This window comes from Hoplias malabaricus, chromosome 2 (assembly GCF_029633855.1).
Source record: "Hoplias malabaricus isolate fHopMal1 chromosome 2, fHopMal1.hap1, whole genome shotgun sequence".
NCBI classification, from domain to species: Eukaryota; Metazoa; Chordata; class Actinopteri; order Characiformes; family Erythrinidae; genus Hoplias; species Hoplias malabaricus.
The window spans coordinates 75298763-75312936 of NC_089801.1; the positions used below are offsets into that span (position 1 = coordinate 75298763).

The following is a 14174-nucleotide window of genomic DNA, read 5'->3' on the forward strand; positions in this document are numbered from 1 at the left end:
CGCTTCAAACAGTAGGGCACCAATATGTGTGGGAGATGTTTCTTACCAAGTCAGATTGCCTAAAAGAATTAAATGAACTTTGGCAGATCTTCTTTCTGATCTGCAGCAATATTCCAGAGCATGTGATCTCTGGTATAAGGAGAAAGTTTACAAAGATCTGAACATCTTTCTTCATATCTCAACTGTGGTGAGATGGTACAAGACAGGTTTTGCAAAAACATATATGATGATAGATGATACAACCTGGTTCCCTGGTACAAAGGTTTTATCATGCAAAAAGACATAGTGTTTAAAGAGGTAGTCCCAGATTTGGCAGAATGACAATTCAACACATGCCAACTAACATACTAATGTTAGTAAAGACCTGAGGTCTGTTTGTAGGGTGAACACAGAACATAAGCCATTTCTTTTCTACAGGTAGAGGCCAGTGTCTTCTCTTCTTATTTTTCTGCCTCAGTTAATGCCCTTGAAAGCATTAAAGGTTTAAATCATAAATGTTCAGAGAGCCCTGAGCAGAAGCTCTTGGAAGGCTCAGTTCTTAGGCTTTTGAAATTAATCTTTCTGAGAGGCTCCACAACCCAACCTACTTTTCTCTGGGAGCAAAACATTTAATTGCTGAGATATTATGCTAGATTATTTTCTCATTTATTTCAGTCAAGCACACTATGGCTTAAAATATTTTATGTATTGTATAATGCCCTGTGTTGTCATTAACCTATTACATTTTTACTCCTTATTACCAAAACACCAAAATTTGACCTATATTACATACTTAAATATTTTCAGTTGCATATATGCACTGGTGGACAATAACAAAGTAAATGTAATTAGTTACTGTAAGTACTTATTTCATGTATTTGTACTTTACTTAAGTATTTCCACTTCTGCTTTTACTCCACTACATTTCAAAGTCAAATATTTTACTTTTTAATCCACTACATTATAAAAATATGCCATTACTTTTTAGTTTATGTGTGGATAAAACCGTAACGTGTCTGAATAAATCTCCTTGTTCTACACAGCCATCCACGTGACACACAGCGGCTCCGTTGCTAGGAGACGAACGAACACAGTCGCTGCGCTAAAACAAGTGAAAACGTTTCTCTGCCTAAAATCAATAATACAAAAGGCAGGCTTTGTTTTTATCAAGTGTTGTGCAAATTTGAGACAGAAAATAATCATGTTCGGAACGGGTGTCTCAGAATTGCAGAAATAGCTCAAACAATACTCTGTCACTATATAGACAAAAAGTGTAAAAGAAAACTGTTAAATTGTACAGCTTCGAAATAATTGTGATGCTTCACTGACCTATAATAGTGAAAATATAGCCTCTGCCATTGCTACTCTGGGCTCAGCACTGCAGAAACTGCACTATGTAACGTTTCCTTTCCTTCCCCTCCCAACCTATTTCAGTACAGTGCTTTAAAAGTTAATTGCACTAGGGGAAGCCCCAGGAGCAAAAAAAAACAACTCTTGTCTATATTTCTGGACTTCTTAACTTGAACATCTTGAACCTGACTGCAGACCAGTTACAATTGTTGTGGTCTGTGTGTACGCCACGAGTTTTATTTCTGGAGAGGTGCATGTCAGGCCACGCTGCCTACAGCATAGGTTCAACACAGAAGCATAAATTGGGCTTAATACTCTGGAGAGAGTGACCTCTGTTGGTTTGGAGGGGCAGCACCTTGGGTGTATGTAATAGTTCATATAACATAATTTATTGTATTTAATCTTTGGCCATTTCTGCTGTATTTCACCTACAATGGGTTAGGCATGAGCCTTGTTACAAAAAGGTATAATAAGACATTAGAGCCACAATACGTCATGGCACTTTTACTTTCAACACTTCAGTACATTTGAAGGTAAATACTTTTGTACTTTTACTCAAGTGGCGATCTACAAAGAGGATTTCTACTTTTACTGGAGTAATATTTTATCTTGGGTATCTGTACTTTTATCCACCACTGCTAAACAGGATGAAGCAGTTAGAAAAAACAAGTGAATGAATAATATATTGTTGTCTAATGTTTCCAACACATACATTTCTACACACTCCCAGGGATGGGGCTTTGTCATTATGGAATGGCTTGTGTGGGCTAATGACCATCAGGTGAACAGGTCTGGAGTGAAGATCCAGAAAAACAAAATTAAAGAAACACCCTTAGGGATGTGTACTGTGTCCCGAAGTTACCAAGACCTATTCCTGGAGCCAGGCCTGGGGTTTGTGTTCAACAGTGATCTGACCTATTCAAAAAAGACAATGTTGGAAGATGTGAGCCCATGTGATCTAGAATAAGGATACAGGGCAGGGGCATAGGGGGCAACTGTGGAATGGAATTTGGTAGCAGAACCGTGGTAGGCTTTCTGCATGTGGAATGTAAACTCACTGTGGGGAAGGAGCTAGAGATGGTGAAGGAAGTTGTGACATACTATCTACACATACCCACCTCTATGTACAGTGTAAGGTCTGTAACCAGTCTCCTAGATAAGGGTTGAGCTCTCTCCAATTCAGGAATTGAATAGAATGAGAGGTGCCAGTTGGGTGTGGGCATACTCACAAGTCCCCTGCTAAAGGCTTCATTTCTTTGGACTGAAGATGCTGAGTGCACATTCACTATGCATTTGTTTATGTAATGTGCCGGTATTAACATATCCCAAAATGGACTGCAAATTCATGTACACTAGCAACTGGGGTATCAGGACATTCACTTGCTGATTCAAGATGGAACTGAGAGGATTGCTGTGTATTTTAGTCACCACTTGAACAAATCCAAGCAGAAATACTGTGTGATATAGAGAGAAATGTTAACTGTGGTAGCATGGTTGCACCATTTCTGTCCTTTCTCTAAAGTATCTTGTTCACACTACATACTGATCACACCCATGCGGGTCATGTGCTTCAAAGGACCAGTGGGGCAGGTGGCATGTTGGATTACAGCACTGCAGGAGTACCTTTTCATTATCCAGCACCTTGCTGGAGGTCTACACAATACTGATGCCCTGACCTGATGTTCCTGTGCTGCAGCAGAATGCAAGCATTGTGAACTTCCTGAAGAAAAGAAGGGCTGGGAGAGAAGTGTGCTGCTGCATTGGCCCTGAAAACATGGTAAGATGCAGTTAATACTGATGGGTTCAGCTGAGGGCTCAGGGCTCCCACAGACCTAGTTTTAAAGCCCCAGGCCAACATAGAGGTGGTGAATTGGGAATGGAGAGCATGATGGACTGTCATGTCCATGGGACTATCTCACCCATACAGTCCCGAGCACCTAGGACGGTTTTAACCAGGCTGTCCTTTTTCCTAGCTCTGTTCCTGTTGTGGGGAGGCTTGATTCACCCACCATAGTCATTTGCATATGTTGCATGCACCTGGCTGACTGATGGACTCTTGGGACTCTTTGGACTGACAGGACTGTTTAAATCAGTATTTGGGGCCTATGGGACATTTGACCCTAGATGGGTTGGGGGGTGGGGGAGCTGTGTAGCGACTATGGACACTGGGCAGTACTGACCACAGAGACGTAGGAAACGGAGGGTGTGGGTAATTCAACACCCCCACTTTTGCTGAAACATGATTCCATCGCCCCACTTTTGTCAAATTAAAATGATACTAAAAGATGCTAAGCAGGGGTCTGCAACCCTAGGTACGCACGCACACACACACACACACACACACACACAGAATTCACTGTCTGTCACAATGTCAGCATTTTCTAGATAGCCTAATATGAACATATATGACTACATTAATCTGTGAACCGATGGCATTTGCCATTCAATATTAGGATGCATAAAAGGAAAAGGCAAGGGACTTCACTAGTTGTAAAATCACTTGATCTGCAAGGCCAGTTTGATCACTTTATTGCATCATTTTGTGTGTTTGCATTGTGCCAACTTCACTTTTTATGCATTATAACTGATTATCACTTTTTGAAAGCAAATGAGTTTTAAAAGTCATTTAAAGTCTGTTTACCTATGTTTTAAATAACAATTAGGACAAATTGTACAGAAAAATCACTCAACATCACTCAACAATTTGTTTAATGTATGAAGAATGAAAAAAGCACCATTGGTTGTTTCAAGTAAACACGGCCAGGTAAAGTCAGGTGGTTGGTCAGGGTTTTGTTGGAATGAGAGCAAAGGAGTTTTGCAAATTAGTTTTGAAAGTTGTAGAATAATTAAAAATTTTAAAAGTCTTGTTTTACATCATGGTTTGTTTGCATGTCTGATGTCAGTACTAAAGCAACATAATATAGATCTTTTAACTTAAAATGTGGTCAAACAAATTTTTATGCTACACTGATTTACAATGCATGTAATGGTGTCACAGACACTGTCAGTGCTGCCTGGTATTTACACTATGTTGATGTCAAACAGGAGTAAGATTCAGATGCACCACCTCAGCAGTAACAGTAGTGTTGAAAATTTAGGCCAAGAGGTATGAATAAGTTGTTCCATTTTTGGTTGTTAACATGATTTTTATTTCAATACTGTAGGCCTAGATGTACATAAAATATAGCCCCACTTTTGAAAAACTTGATACACCCCTGACTGGGGGCTTATTGGGGAGATCCCAGCATGTGCCACAGCCTCCTCTTTTTCATAGTTTTAGGGGTTATTTGGGGTTTTTAAGTTGTAGTTTGAGGTTCTTTATGTGTGTTTGGGCTTGGTGTCTAGAGAGGTGTGTTATTGTTTTAGGGGCTTACCATTAGCAGGAAGGGTATCCACTGACATGTGGTACCCCTGAATCAATATACCACCCCCCCCCCCCAATTTTTTTTTAAAATAAATAAATAATATAAAATAATAATAATAAATAAATAAATATGTGCTGCAGTGCATGCCTGTGTATCAGTATGGCAGCATCTGCCACAGTATGCTAATAACAATATGGTGATGATGTTCCCAGAGATCTTATTCATGAAACCTCTCGGAAAGTATAGTAACAATGTCCTTTATTTTAACTCAAGGTTGCTACACATACATACATATATGTATTCTTGAAATGTTACTCATTTATTCTAGCTTAAATGTAATAGTATATTCTAGTTTGTAAGCCTAATATTTTTGTTGTTGTTACCAGTGGCTCTAAAACAGCGTCGTAGGGACGACTGTAACGTCCGTTCGGTTGACATTTTTTCAGCACCATGACAACCGCAGCACGCTCCTTCTGGAATCCTCAAAACCAACCGCCTCATCAAACGTGCGGAAATTATTTTGCGGTCGTCAGTTTAACAGCGCAAGCGGTCATTTTTTTTATATATTTGAGCCTATAATCTTTCAGTATCTCGTCGGTACATTAAATAGGACCATGACTATCTTACGTTATGCGAGTTCGCTATGTATCCGAATTTTCCGTTCCCCCTTTTAAGGTTGCCTCAATAAAGCGCCTAAGCAAACTGCTGCACCGCTTGAGAAGGAACAGAAAATTCGAAAAAGAAGCTGGCGAACTCATTGCCTACTTCATCTTCGTGCTCGCCACCATGGATATTCATTTTTAGCCATATATTTCATGCGACGAGCACATCAGCAGGGGTGGGGGAAATGAATATGAGGGGTGCTCACATTAATACCCTTGTGCCTGATGCGTGCGTGTGTGTGTTTATCACGTTGTGGGGACCACAACCTGTTTACACACTCGAATTGTGGGGGTTCTTCCTTGTGGGGTTCCCAAACCATAAATCATTAAATTATAAGACGGGAGGAAGACATGTAAGGGGGGTAAATTAGGGGTAATTTAGAGTTATTATCTAAGTATTCGGTTTTGGCTAGTAGTCATTACTGAAAAAAATAAAATACTCCACAATATGAAAATATGTCTACTTAATGTCCCAACAACGCATGAAAACAAACGAGCGCGCGTGTGTGCGCGCGCCAAGCGTAGGGTAACGTGTGCATAGACGAGCGCGCTAGAGCCTAGATGAGGGGGAAAGCGTGCAAGACGCTCTAGCTGCATCTCATGGCGCGGATCTCTGCGGCAGAACGAGGAGGTTCTCTCTTCCAAGCTGTCAATACCAGCATCTCTAATGCGAAATAGAGCCAACTCCACACCCTGCTAGGAATACTGTGTCGTTAGGAGCCGTGTTTGGCTCTGAAGCGAATCAAGAATAACAGGTAAGTGACCTGCTATTGGACCTGTGATCATATTTTTATAGCTTAATCTCTGATTTTCTAACAGACGATTTGAAAAGCCATTCCAAAGTTTACATGCGGGTACAAATTTGCTCAGACCATTACAATGTGGAATACACAATATATTAATGCAGATGGAAATGAATAGGATACCTGAGAGGTAAAGGGTTTATTATTATGGTTATGGTTCTTATGGTTACATGGATGGCTTCAGCTCTTACAAATCTTTTATATGTAGTAAAGCTAAATATTTCCTTTCCAGTCAGTTACAAAACTATAGTCCTATCACACAAGTCACTACACTATACTAATTGTATTAATAAATACATTATATGTGAAGGTTTTTGTTCCCGAATAAATGTTCATATTATACATTGTTGAGAGGGAGCTTTATAAGTACAAAAGTGTTATAGACCATATTCCAGTGTTATAATTATCAATGCCCCTTAATTCCATAAATAAATGATGTGTTTCCCCATTGTATGTGGGATCTCTTCAAACAGATGTCATACGTTTTGAAATGAAACTTTTTAGTTACATTCGTATTTGGAGTTGGAGTTGGCTTGGCATTGTTGCAACGGTGATATGCGTTCCCCACATGACACTGGTTATGTAAACAAAACACTTCCATCTTTTTATTCAATGACGTGTGTCTCAGAGAATTGCCAAGCTTAGGTAGGGCTTACATGAGGCTTTCTTCCCTACATCCTGATTAATATATTGATATCCTGGCATAGCCTGCAGCTGTGAAGTTTTCACATTTGCAAGTAAGGGAAGGTAATATGGTGAGGATTTGTGTGAGCCAATCTATTCGAATGTGCTAAGAGACTTACGTATATTCAATCATAAATAATTCCACAGTGTGAATTTTATTTTAGTTTATTTTTTCCCATGAACGTTTGTCTATTAGCTGTATGGGACCACAGACCATCTACAAGTAAACAAGGGCTTCTTTGGCTGCATTGATTTAATAATGTCCCCTAATGCTTCATCCCAGTAATGAAAATGTCTTTGAGACATGAGTGGCCTGCAGCTGAGTCAGCTGATTACAGTTCAGTGATTGGGAGGAAAACTGTATTGGACTCATTCCTGTAGGGCCACAAACACTGCAGAATGAATTGGGAACAACTGACCATGCGGTCTTCCAAGAGCTAAACACCCCTGCATTACATAGCTTTGTGGAACTGTTGGCTGCGACTGACTTGTATTTGAAGTGATTATGAAGTCATTGTTGTTGTTGTTGTTGTTTTCTCTTTAGAGGATCATATCATAGTTGTATTCTAGAGTACAAACACACTTAATTTTTTGCTTTAACGGAGAAGGAGTTACAGAATTAGCAATGATAGCTAGATGCACATTAAAGATGCAGTCAACTGTAACATTTCTATTTTAAATTTAAGTTGTATATCATTGCTACTATGTGCGAAACACCATTGGGACTGCAATGACAATAAAGGTATGTATCTAACAGGGGGGGGGGGGGTATGCAGAACAACAGATGAACTACAAAATGCTCATGTAGACTCAGTGCAGCTGAGTGAATGGACAGTGAATGTAGAGACAAGGAGGTCATAATGTTATGGCTGATTAGTTTACATAACATAGTTGCACAAAACATCGCTAGCAATATGATTTATGATATTTTTACTGAGCTAGCTCCACTTTTGTAATGTTGGACAACATATAAAATCAAGGTAAACTGAGCAGGCTACCTGACAGACAGCTATTGTTGTTATCATTTTGTTAGGAGACTTTAGCCCTGACCTGGTTTAAGAAAAATATTGTTAGCCGTTAGCAAAAGTTTAGCTTGTTAGATAAGTTGGTATAGCGGTTTTACATGTAATATTATGTTTGTCCAGTCACTTTGTCACATGCCCAGTATTTACAGTTATTGTTAAAAATCTATAAGGAAAAATACACTCACTCTGTACGGTATCAGGAACCCTGAGCAGGGCCTCACTTCGCTCTCAAAACAACCTCAATACACAGAATTGATTTCACAAGATGTTGGAGACATTATTTTGACATTCTGGCCCATGGTGACATGATTACATCATGCAAATCCTGCTGATTATTCAGATGCATTTTCATGCTGCAAATCTCCTGCTCTTCCACATGCTTAAATGTACGACAGTCAGAACTGGTGACTAGAAAAACACTGAGCTCATTGTCATGTCCATGAAAACAGTTTTACACATTTGCTTTGTGACATGGTGTATTATCATGATGGAATTAGAACATTAAAAGATGAATTGTAGACAGTGCTTGAGCTTAGGCCAGTACCTATGATACTGGCACTTCTACATTTCATATACTGTTGGTATGGGGCTCTGTGAACTTTTGATGCGGAGAGCATGGATGGAATTGAGGAATTTATTATAAAATTGGATTTAAGAAACAAAGACAGAAATACGTAGAAGTTGTAAAGAATAGTTAAAATAAGTTTGTTTATGCTCTAGAGAAATATTTAAGCACCTGTGCAAATCCTGCCATTCTTCTTGTGCAGGTATATCACTCCACAGTAAAGACACGCTTTCAATAATCCAGTGGCAGGAAATGTGATGTGAGTGTGATGTGGTTTTCAATCATATATTCCTCCCCAGCATATAGGAAAATTTTCCTTTTATTTTCAAGTATATTTACCTTAATATCCATATTATATGCTGATTAAATTACATAAAAGAATGAATCATTATATATATTTTATGGCTTTACAAGGGCTCTGTACCAAAAAGGTTCACTACTGTACAGCTTATGATTATGAAACACAAATCCTCATTGACGATAACATTACTGTTAGATTCAACAGCAAACAGAATATGGAGTTCAATTTCTATTTAATTTTATTTATTTTACAAAAATGAAAAACTCAATAGCTGCGTTTCGGAATAGACCACAGTTATTTTACCAAATGCTTTACAGACTAAGCTTCTGAATTTGAAAGGTGTGTTTAAATGTATTAATTTTACAAACTATACAAATTAAATATCAATAAATATGAAAGTGCAATTTTGCTAAAGTCTGTGGTACTGTTAGTGTATTTTCTTAAGAGAAAACCTTTTATAAACCCCAAACTTCTGAATGAATATAATAATCACAATAGCCAATAAATAAGTAAATAAATAAATAATAATACAAGTGAAAAATATATTGAAAAAATATATACAAATGTATTGTTTCCTGTTTACCTGCCTACTGCGTCCAACAGGCAAAGCCCACCCTGGCTACGAATGCTAGCACTGACCTGTGGCGTTATTGTTTGGTCAGACTGTGTTCTCACCAGAAACGAACCACACCACAATCTGAAAGTGTGGTTGTTTTGGTTCGCATCTGACTGCAATTACTTCTTTCACACCTGCCCAAGCGAACCGCACCAAGAGTGAAAACAAACCATAGATTTAACCGGATTAAAAAGTGCAGGTGTGAACGCACCCTTAACAAATGTTACATGATGTTTCCTGGTTCTGAAAAGGACCTAAAGAGAACCTGTGAGTCAGACAATGACACAACAAAGCTGCAATCTAACAGATATTATATTATAAAATCATATATTATAAATATATATTTTGAAACTACACGATATGGACATAATTATTACTCATCCATCCAAATCATTGAAGTTCAATGTAAAGCAACGGATGTAGTGCTGTAATGCATGTTGCCACTGGACTCTACAGCAGTGGAGTGAAGTGTTCATTGGAGTCACGAATCACGATTCTCCATCTAGCTATCCTATGGATGAGTCTGGGTTTGGCGGTTGCCAGGAGAACAGTACTTTTCTGACTGCATTGTGCCAAATATAAAGTTTAATGGAAGGGGTGTGGGGATGTTTTTCAGGAGTTAGGTTCAGCCCCTAAATTCCAGTGAAAGCAACTCTTAATACTTCAGCATAGAAAAGAGATGGTGGACAATTTAATGCCCCAAACTTTGTGGGAACACTTTGTGAATGGCTCTTTCCTATTTCAACATGACTGCACTCCAGTGCGCAAAGCAAGGTATATAAAGTCATGGATGAGCCAGTTTGGTGTGGGAGAACTTGACTGGCCTGCAGAGTCCTGACCACCATCCAATTGAACACCTTTGGGATAATTCAGAACAGAGACTGTGAGCCAGTGACTGATCTCACAAGGGCGCTTCTGGAAGAATAGTCAAAATTTCCATTAACACACATTCCCAGCATTCCCAGAAGATTTTTAGCTGTTTTAGCTGCAAACGGTGGGGCGACATCATATTCAGTATGGGATGTCACTCAATTTCATATGGGTACAAAGGCAACTGAGCGAATACGTTTTGCATCATGAATATCAGCAGTATCTCTTAGTATCTTTTGTTAACTGCGGAATATAGAATTCAGGATGTAATATTTAATAATATGCTGATGCCAGCTGATATACAAGTGGGAATAAGGGTATTACTGGCACTTTTTATGCTTCAAGCACTGATTGTAGCCATGAAGGGATGCACATGGTCAGCATTTAAATATTAAATAATAAATAGCCTTTGGCATCCAGATAAGTACTGATTGAAATTAACAGGCCAAAAATGTGCCAAGAAAATATTTCTCACACCATTACACCAACTCCACCAGCCAAGGCTGTTGACACAAAGCAGGCTGGGTGCATCGATTAATGGAGTTGGTGCCAAATTTTGACCCTACCATCTGTGGGCCTTAGAGGAAATCAAGATTAATCACACCAGTCAACATTTCCCAGTATTCAGCTGTCCAGTTTTGGTGAGCCTGTGGCTACACCAGTCACAGCTTGGTTGACAGAAATGGAACCCAAAGTGATCTACTGTCAGTTTATCCACCTCAAGCTCTGACGATGTGCTGTCTGAAATGTTTTTCTGCACAGTACAATTGTACATGGATCACCACCATGACGTAGTGGAGTTTGCATGTCTGCTTGAGTCTAGGAGCTATGTTGTCCGGGGCAATAGCCCTATCTCTAATGGAGAGTCTAGACACCCCGTGGAGCCACTTGTAATTGCAATCTCATTTTTTCAGTCATTACCCAAAGCTCATAACTATATGTGAGGGTTGGGACGAAGATTAAACAGTTAATTGAGAGCTTTGTTTTTCGGCTGAGCTTTCTCTTCATCACAACGAACCAGTACAGAGTCCTCATTACTGCAGACGCCGCACCGATCCGCCTTTCAACCTCCCACTCGTGAACAAGACCCCGAGATACTTCACTCCACTTGAGGCAGGAGCTTACTCCCAACCTGGAGAGAGCACACCACCCTTTTCTGACTGAGTACCATGGACTCAGTTTTGGAGGTGCTGATTCTCATCCCTGCCGTTTCATACTCGGTTGCAAACTGGTTCAGCATGTGCCGGAGGTCCAAGCTCAATGAAGTCAACAGGCTCTCTTCTCCAGAACCCGAGCTCATCGAAGATGAGCTCCTGAGATTGAGAAGATCTTCAAAGTATTCCTTCCACTGCCTAATGACGTTCCCAGTCGAGGGCAATAACTCCCCACCCCAACCATATACAGTGTTGGTGGAAAACTGCTTTCCCCACCTGAATCGCCTGATGGTTTGCCAGGACTCGTTCTTCAGTTTGACAGCCTCCCTCACTCGGGGTGTCCACCACCGGGTACGGGGATTGCCCCCACGACAGGCACAGACCACGTTGTGGCCACAGCTCCATTCAGCCGTCTATTGATGGAGGCATGGAACATGGCCCATTCAGAGTCCATGTCACCAGCCTCCCTGGGATGCAGTAAAAGCATTGGCAAAAACCCAGCAAGTCCCCTAGCACAACAATAGAGTCCCCAGAATCAGCACTTTCCAGCACCCCCTCTAGGATCTCTAAGAAAGCCAGGTATTCTCGAGGAGATTTGTTCCAGAGCCCATGATGTATGTCCGACTATATCTAGCTGGTACCTCTCAACCTTGCACACCTGCTCAGGCTTTTTTTCCATCAGAGAGGTTACATTCCATGTTCCAAGACCCAGTTTCAGTAACTGAGGATCAGAACGCCTGGGACCCCTGCCTCGGCTGCTACCCTATCCACATTGCACCGGAACCCGATTACTACCTATTCCACAGGGGTGAACCCATGGGAGAGTGAATCCATGTTACTCTTTCAGGTTGAGCCTGGCTTGGCCCCATGGGTGAAGGTCCGGCCACCAGACACTCACATAGGAGCCAGTCCCCCAGGCCTAACTCCACAGTTTGGACATCTGGGAGAGACTCGGGCATGTCCAACAGGGAGAAGACCCAGAAGAAGACCCAGAACACACTGGAGATACTGCATGTCTCGACTGGCCTGGGTATCCCTCCAGGAGAGCTAGAAGAGGTGGCTAGGGAAAAGGAGGTCTGGGTTTCTTTACTTAGACTGCTGCCCTTGTGACCCGGACCCAGATAAGTGGTAGACAATGGGTGGATGTATGGACAGTTGTACAACCTGGGTATATGAGATTCCAAAGCCTTTCTGTCAGCCTCAAGAAATCTTGACATTTTTCATGGATCTCGTTTATTAACAGATGATTCCTTCTGCAGAACTGCAATGCACTGGAATTTCTTTCTTTCTTTATTGCACCATTATGCGTATACTCCAGAGACTGCTGTATGTGAAAATTCCTGGACATCAGCAGTTTTAGAAATCCAGCTTTAGAAAGCCCACCTGGCCCCAATCCTGCCACAGTCAGAATCACTAAGATAAAAATGATTGCTCAGTGGGTGCTCAATGAGTGTATGTACTGTGAAAATTATTAAAAAGTATTAGCCTATTATGATTGTAAAACTGTGTGGTAATATATTATCTTTTAATTGCAGTTGGCATTTTTGCAAAAACATCTTTTTCACTTGACATATTGTAACTGTATGTAACCTGAATTGAAACTTCACAAAAATCACTTTCAGAATTGACCACTTATCCTCAACCTACTCACCTCACAGAAAGCCATGTACATGTGTCCCCGACTGACTGATGAGACTGGGCCTTTGCTTTAACTAGAATCACTCATAGTGTACCTGCCTCACACTGTTTTTCTTAATGAAGCTCTTAACATACTCATAACATCACCTGTTGTACTATAATATACTATTGTAACTTCAGTGTAACTTCATAGTTTATTTACACTTCTGTTCATAGGTTTGTGCCAGAGCATGATGGATTTCACTTTTGAGTCTTGTTCCCTTTCACATTTTCTTCCTCATATTCTGAGGCAGTTTAATGGGCAGAATTCGAATTATTATTGAGGCTTGAATCCCAGAGTAAAAGCAATGGTTTGGGGTTGTGGGGTGTTGAAAAATGTATATATCTTTCTTACCTATAATGTTAAATATTACAATACATTTACAGTATCCATGCCTTGAAGAATCTTCAAATACAATTTCAAACACCCCTACACTGAACCATACCTCTCTTCTCTGCCTGCCTCATGCATATCATTGGTCATGTGGCTTGCGTCCTCTTTAAGGTAGCACCTGCACAAGCCAATTATCCAATTCAGGGTCACAGTGGGTCCAGAGCCTACCTGGAATCATTGGGCGCAAGGCGGTAATACACCCTGGAGGGGGCGCTAGTCCTTCACAGGGCCTGTATGAATTAGTGGTTGCCAAACTTTTGATTTTTTTAGAATAGACAGGTCTATGGGGCGTTCTCCCCATGCACGCATGGGTTTCCTCCAGGTGCTCCAATTTCCTCCAAAAAAGCATGTGTTGGTAGGTCAAGTGTCTATGTGAAATTGTCCACCAGTGTAAGTATGTGAGTGTGTGGGTGTGTCATGTGCTATGATGTACTGACACCCTATAGATGTATAATTGAGTGAATTAACAGATGAGCATTTGAAACATTTAACCATTCATTCAGTCATTCATTGCCCATAACAGCCTATCCAGTTCATGGACACAGGGGGCCCAGAGCCTACCAGTAATCACTGGGCGTAAGGAGAGAACACACCCTGGAGGGGGCACCTGGGGTTTGAGTAGTCAATCCACCAACATTTTGGCATTTTGATAGTTCACCGTAATACAAACTTGTTTTAAAAAACCCTTAATGTTTATTGGCTTGGATGTATGATTGAAGCATAAAATCT

General features: G+C 40.5%; 1 protein-coding gene across 2 annotated transcripts in view; it reads left to right on the forward strand.

Annotated features, from left to right (window-relative positions):
• Nucleotides 1-5927: 5927 nt before the first annotated feature.
• trpc5a (transient receptor potential cation channel, subfamily C, member 5a) overlaps nt 5928-14174 on the forward strand; it is a 49040-nt gene continuing 40793 nt past the window's right edge. For both annotated transcript variants that reach the window (XM_066658514.1, XM_066658515.1), the window contains exon 1: nt 5928-6111. The gene's annotated coding sequence lies outside the window, so the exon portion shown is untranslated. The remainder of the gene's footprint in view (nt 6112-14174) is intronic.